Source organism: Mastigoproctus giganteus, chromosome 8 (assembly GCF_048544385.1).
Source record: "Mastigoproctus giganteus isolate SK-2022 chromosome 8, ASM4854438v1, whole genome shotgun sequence".
Lineage (NCBI taxonomy): Eukaryota > Metazoa > Arthropoda > Arachnida > Uropygi > Thelyphonidae > Mastigoproctus > Mastigoproctus giganteus.
Genome location: NC_143582.1, coordinates 67,115,232 through 67,122,482, shown reverse-complemented (window position 1 = coordinate 67,122,482; position 7,251 = coordinate 67,115,232).

The following is a 7,251-nucleotide window of genomic DNA, read 5'->3' as shown; positions in this document are numbered from 1 at the left end:
AATTACCTATATTTTACCACATAATATACAACCATTGTGATCCTGTTTCCTAATAAAACAAAGCTAATCAAAAAAAATATAGATTTGCACCTTTAGAAGTAAAGTTTGTTTCATACATCTAGAATAAATGGTTAATAACCCCCTCACCCAGACTCCTCCTGATATTTAATAAAAATATGAGAAAACACATCGAAGTCAGTTGACCTGACGTAGCCCAGTGGTCAGGAGCGCGAGTGCATAACACGCGCTCCTTGAGTGGACCACGGGGTTCAAACCCGTGACTATTAAATACGATAAATATGTGTATTGACAATTTATTGTAAACTCTACTGACTTGGTTGTTGTGCCGGAGTATAAACAGAAAATTTTTTTTTTGTAGAGACCTTTCTTGCTTGTACTACATTTTTAATTTTAATCAACACACCCCATTGAGTAGGAGAGAGAGAGAGAGAGGTGAATGTACAACAGAACAGTTACTCTGGATATTTATGTAAATAACAAAAATGGCGATGCAATTAAAGGATAATCAAATGGAAGATGTGTGCAGCTTCTTATCATCAGCATAAGTAGAGGCATCCGATGCAAGAAAGCAAGCTTATACAGCATCAGCCAAAAAAAAAAAAAAAACAACTCCCATTTCACCCCTCCATTCGTTCCAAATGCCTGTCCAGCTCAGCCTTAAATTTATTTAGGCTATCAACTTCCACAACAAAAGATGGAAGTATGTTCCACAGTACTCCATGTGGCCTGACCATTGCCTTGTACAACAGGATAATCACCTCCCTCTCCCTGCTAGTAAAATTCCTATATATCATTGGCAAGACTCCATGACCTGCCCTGGCAGCCCGTCTGTACTGCTCAGCGAACTTCATATCTGATTGTACAATTACCCCAGGTCTTTTTCACTTTCCACTTTCCTGAGTGTAGTACCACACAGTTGGTACGTTTCTCTTGTGTTATTGTTACCCATATGCAATACTTTACACTTGTCAATTTTAAACTTCAGTTGTCACCTCTCAGTACATCTCCTCAACTTATCTAGATCCAGTTGGAGTAGCATACTGTCTTTACTGTCGTTAACAACCTTTGTATCATCTGCAAACTTGAACATTAAGCCTGATATACCTTCATCAATATCATTGATGAATACACAAAACAACAATGGGCCCAACACCGAACCCTGGGAAACTTCACTAATAACATTCGTCCACGAAGAGCAGTGTCCATTGATTACCACTCTTTGTCGTCTCCCACTCAACCATTCCCCCATCCATTGCAGCAACCTACCCCCAATGCCACACCGCTCTAATCCGCACAGCAGTCCTCCATGTGCAACAGTATCAAAAGCTTTCCTTAAATCCAAGTATATGATATCAAAATTATTTTCTGCATCCAGTTCCCCCGTGACCACATCATAGCATCCAATCAAACCGGTCAGACAAGACCTCCCCCCAACAAACCCATGCTGTGTCCTAACTACCACTGCAGTCCTGTCCAGATGATCCCGCAATGCCTCCCCAACAAGTGACTCCATTACTTTATCCGGAACACAAGTTAAACCAACAGGTCTATAGCCACCTGCGTCACCCCCGAACCCCCAATGAATTGGTGATATACCCGCACACCTCCAGTCCATGTAGAATCCCCGTAAGTCCAAGGAAGCTCCCACAATTATGGCAAAGGGCCTCTCCACTTCCTTTGCTGCCCCCTTTAATGCAACTGGATAGATCCCGTCCACCCCTGGTGCCTTCCCTATGTTCAACCCCAACAATTTCTCCTCCACCTCGCTCTCAGCCATTACACAATCACCCAGTTCCCTGTCAGAGTTTGATAAACATATGGCACTCCCCTTCTTCCTGAATAACTCCTCATGTGTGAATGTTGATGCAAAACACTCATTCAGTTTATCAGCTACCTGAGCATAATGATCAATAGTCAACCCATCCATGTTAAGTGGCCCAATCTGATTCATCCCCTTCCCTCTAGCGTTCACATAAGTAAAGAACTCGTTGTTGTTGTTTTTTTTTTTTTTTTTGCATCTTCCGCCAAAGATCCCTCGTAATCTGCCCAACCTCCCCCTGTGACCCGATTACAGACCGTTCCATAAGTGCCATAGGCCTCTGTGTCGCCTGATAATCCACATGCATCCCATACACCATTCCCCTCTGCAACGAGCCTCACCAATTCATCTGACAACCATTTAGACCCAAACCCCGAAAAGTATTTCCTAGTTTCAATGAAAAGCTCAGCAGCCTCTAAGATTAAGTCCCTGAGGGCGTTGGCAACATCATCAGCAGATCCCACTGTACAGAATTTAAAAACTGTCTGAGACCCCTATAGTCACCCCTACGAAAGCAAAAGCCCCTCTCCCCCCTGATGGCAGCCACATCTCTAAGTAAATCCCACTTGAGCACATCGTGATCACCGTCACCCAGTGACGGTGATCACGTCAAATTCTGCAAATTCTTAATGTATGAATAATCACCGCTGACCATCAGATAAAGAGCATTTTCCCCCTGGCCGCCTCTCGAACATGCTACTATAGGAAACAGCAGCTTCTTGTCTAAACTCTTTCCCCATTTATCATACCCCATACTGTTGTCGAATAGCGTCATAAATTGAATTCTATGAACAACGGACAAATGCTTCCACCACAGTTTTCATCACTGACCATTGGTCTACTACTTTTTTTACGTCACTAAAAAATATCCAGTAGCAAAACGGATTTTGTGTAACTCAAGCACATAATACATGCTGGGATGAATAATATCATAATGTGTTCTAATTTATGTCGTGTATTTCTCAACTAATCCTCTATTTTATAAATAGGTTATCCTACCAAATGTATTTGGACACTGTCACATTTTGAAAAAAAAAGCTGTTAATTCAAATTAATACGGTGTAGGCTCACATTTGGCAGCTCTAATGACATCTATCAGCCGTGGAGTACTTTCGACCAGATGACGAGTGTATTGGCCGCTCCATAATCCAGCATTTAAATTCATCTCAAAGATATTCAGGACTCGCCTGAGTTGGCTAGGAAATTGCTGGATTTTGTTCTCCTCAAACCAAGTTTTTACATTGCTTGTTGCATGGGATGGAGTGTTATTGTGCTGCAACATGCAAGGTCTCATTTCCATAAAACTGCCAATGTGTTACCACCACTAAATTGTCCAATATGTCACTATACGACTCAGCCTTTTGACGGGTTTTGGCACTTCACCAAACGGAGCAGATCCAAATCTCAATAAGCAGCCCCAACCATGATCCCACCTCTTTCACATACACATATCACTGTAGACACAATATATTGCGGTTGCGACGATCCCGAGGCAGTTTCCATAGCCACACTCAACTGTCTAACCTAAAGACTAATGCAAAAAAAAAAAAAAAAAACCCCTATTATTTTTAGGGCACCCGAATAATGAAATTCATATGCGTGCTGTGTCTGATGTTTGTTAATTGCGTGTGTTCTTTGGTCGATTTGCCTATTTTTCTGGACAAAAAAAAAAAAAAAAAAATCCCAGTTTCTGGGGGGAAAAACCTTATTATCTACACCTAAGACCGACTAACTCAGCCACGGCGTGAAAAAAGCCCATTAAAGTTCCTCGCATCATCGACGGGATTGGAACCCGAGCCTTTTCCACCCAGGGTGGAAGGACGGTGACGATACCACTGTGTACCCGCGCAGACAAAGACTAATGCAATTCATCGATCCAGAGAACCTGTTTTCATTTTTCTACAATCTCAGATCAATGGTCTGGGTACCACTACAAACAACATCTGGTAGTCGCCGATGTGATTTTGGACTACAAAAGACATTTGGCGTTCGTCGATATAATTTAGAGCTTCAAGCAGCAGTTCTTCTACGAGAATCCATTCCCTGCAGCTCCCTTCCGATCGTGAACTTCTTTACCGACGCACTCATGAATATTTAGCGCTCCATGAACACCATCGCTGGTTTCGCTTTAACCACTTCTACATATATGATCTTTAGGCTTTACACACATCTACATGTTGTTGTTAGTTTAGGGATTTATTAGGCGCATCGGTAACTATGGCCATAGTGCGCCAACACACATCTACGTCACCATCGTTTTTATTTCATATTTTAACTACATTGGTTACTGTTAACTTGTGAGGTTTAAACATATGGCTCGTACACAATGAAAAATTAATATGGTATACGATGCCTCTTTGAAACGCAGTAAAGCCCCTGTTCTGCTTGTTCATGACATCCGTATTATCCTCGCAGAGTGCACAGTGGTCATAAACACCACCTTCCAATCCTCTGTGATAAAGGCCTGGGTTAAAATCCCATCAATGGCGCAAAGTAATTTTTTACACAATGGCTGAGTTAGTCAGTCTCGAGCGCTATCAAGTTTTTTTTTATTTTTTTTTTTTTCTTGCGGAAATTCGCCTTTTTCGTCCAACAAAACAGACACACCAACCGGAGAAAACACGCAGTTTACCGAGAAAGAACACACACTTGGGTATTTTTAATGGCATAATATTTTAAAACCTGTTTCTGTTTTACATACATCTAACTCGCACCCTTTACTGCAATAGGAGGGGAGTCCAAATTAAGTTAAATCATAAAATCTGAATATTAAGAATAATATATACTTGTTGGAATTAAACCTTTGTGGAAGAGTATTATTATAAGGGTCAATTATACGATCTTTTCCAAAAGAAAAACATGCCTGTATAATGAGTCATAATCATATCATAATCATGATGACTGCCTAAAATTAGTTACAGTCATGGATAACCCAGGGTTTAATAGAGAAAATGGTCACACTGACAGCAAAACAATTCTCACGACAAGTTTTCATGATTTTTACATTTATCTATAATGATGAAAGGTTTAGGATAAGAAAAAAATCAGATTTTTATTATTTTAAATGGTATCGGAGCTATTCGCTCATATTCAAGTGTTACGTGAATACACACTTTTGCAAGTGTGTTCACGGGCAGATTGGCATATAGTGCGGGTTGAAAGACCCTGGGGATTTCAGCCCACACACACATGCCAATAGGGAATTCGTCCCAATTTATCACCATTCAAGATTAGAGATATTGACTTCAAAGATGTGGCGATCGTGCGGACATTCATGCCTTCCTAGACCAACGCCACTTAAGTTATCCCCTTCTACGATATTCGGTAACTGAAAAGTTCCAAGTTTCTTCCAAATAAAAACATGTCTTTCTCATCTGGTGAGACGTTTCAAGACCGGCTCTCAACTCATCTATGGCGCCTCCGTAGCCAGGTAGGCAGGAGCGGCGGTGCGTAGCACACGCTTCTTGATTAGACCGGGGTTACAGCCCGTGACCACCAAATACGGAGGATGCGGAAAGGTCAGGGAATGACCACTGCATATCCCCGGAGCAATTTGGCCTTAGTTGCTAATTCTCCTAAAAACCAAATAACAACTCAACTCATCTGTAAAGAGAACACTTGCCCTTTAGCCTTGGCTCCAGAGACTCTTTTCTGCACCAAGTCAAACATTTTCTCTTATTGGTAAGAGCGAAGTGAACACAAATCAGTTGCCGTTTCGCATAAATTGCTTTCTTTGATAAGCCTTCTATAAATAATGTACGGCCAGAACGTTTCAGGAATGACTTTATAAGAAAGTTAAAATTGATCTTACCTTCTTTCTCCGCTTCAGAGTAGTTCCCTCTGGCAGCTTTACATGAAACCCTTCTCTTCTGCTATTATGAGAAGCATTTCTTTAGCTGGATTGCTGATATCGATGTCAGCGCACTCAACTATTTGACTTTTTCCAAACACCGAAATCGTGTCCATTTCCTGAAATGGACACGATTTCCTGAAATGGACACTTGAGAAAAGAAAGATGTCAGAGATGGAGTCATCGCTGAAAGTCCTCCCTACATTTGTGTGTGTAGGGAGGACGTTCAGCTAAAATATTCGTTTTTTCCGTAAATTTCCTCACGCCAATAACATGCCAGCTCACATGAGGCAATTCTAAAGGAAAAACCGATCCTTCAGGGAACATCCTGCTCCCCATCCTAGTTGAATTTGACTCATCATAGTACTTCATTAATAGGATGCTCCCTGTGGGTCAACGGAAATAAAACTGGAAAACTATTTTTTATTGCATTGTTTTGCATTGCAAATAAATAGCAATATGCAACATATCTAGAAAGAGAAATACTGTACTCTTTGCGGTGTGACAGCAAGCAAGTTGTACGACAGGAAACTTGAGAGCTTGGTCAGAACTTTGTCTTTCCAAACACAAATTCTTATTTGTGTTTGGAAGGACATCAAAAGTATGTTCTATATTCTATATAAAATGGGTTAAGCCGGAAATTACTGTGAATGCGAAAGAGCTTGCAGTTTTCTGAAATATCTGAATTTATAAATGAAAATATTAGTCTTCACTACTCTTGTTTATACCAGGCTCTTCTATTCGGCTGCATAAAATATTAAAATAGATAAACTTAATGAAACACAAAACTTAATAACTGACACTGAACTCAGAATTTTAGAAATATTTTATTATAGAAAGTTTTTTCAAACAGTCAGCCGACGTGCAAATAACTGGAATTTTCAATTTCACATTAAAATGTTTATCAACAACAAACATAAGCTTCATGCGTGCTACTCAAGACCTACCAGTAAAGGATGTCATCACATCACTTTTTCCTCAGCTATGGGGTATCGCATTTCCATATCACTAAATAAATATCAGTCAGTAGGTCGAAAATAGCAGGGGATGAAGAATTTTCTGTGGAGAAGCTTGCATCTCACGAGAACATAGTTAGTTGAAATATTCAAAATATTCTGATGCACGTGGGATAAAGTTTGGTCTTTGCACACGGATCCAACAATAATGTCCTTTATTCAAAACAGATTTACCGAATGCACGGAAACAAGCAACATGGTGATGATGTTACGGACTGAAAAATATTCCGTTAATGTGCACGCACAGCAGATAATATTTTACAATATCACGTGTCCGACGTCAGTATGACGTACAGCAGCCATAAAACAACTGCTTAAAATAGTCCACGGTAACAAGGCATAGTTTTTCTGTGCATATAGATTCCCGAACTTGGAAAAATGGGATAAACATGAGGCACTGTAGCAACTTTGACCCCCAGAGGTGCTCAGCAGAAATCATTCGTCATCTTTAACATCTGCATCTGCCATTTTCATATTTAGCCGGAAATTCTCTGGGCGGTTACATATCACTGACTCCAACCTTTCTCACGTAGGTCAGGAGGTAT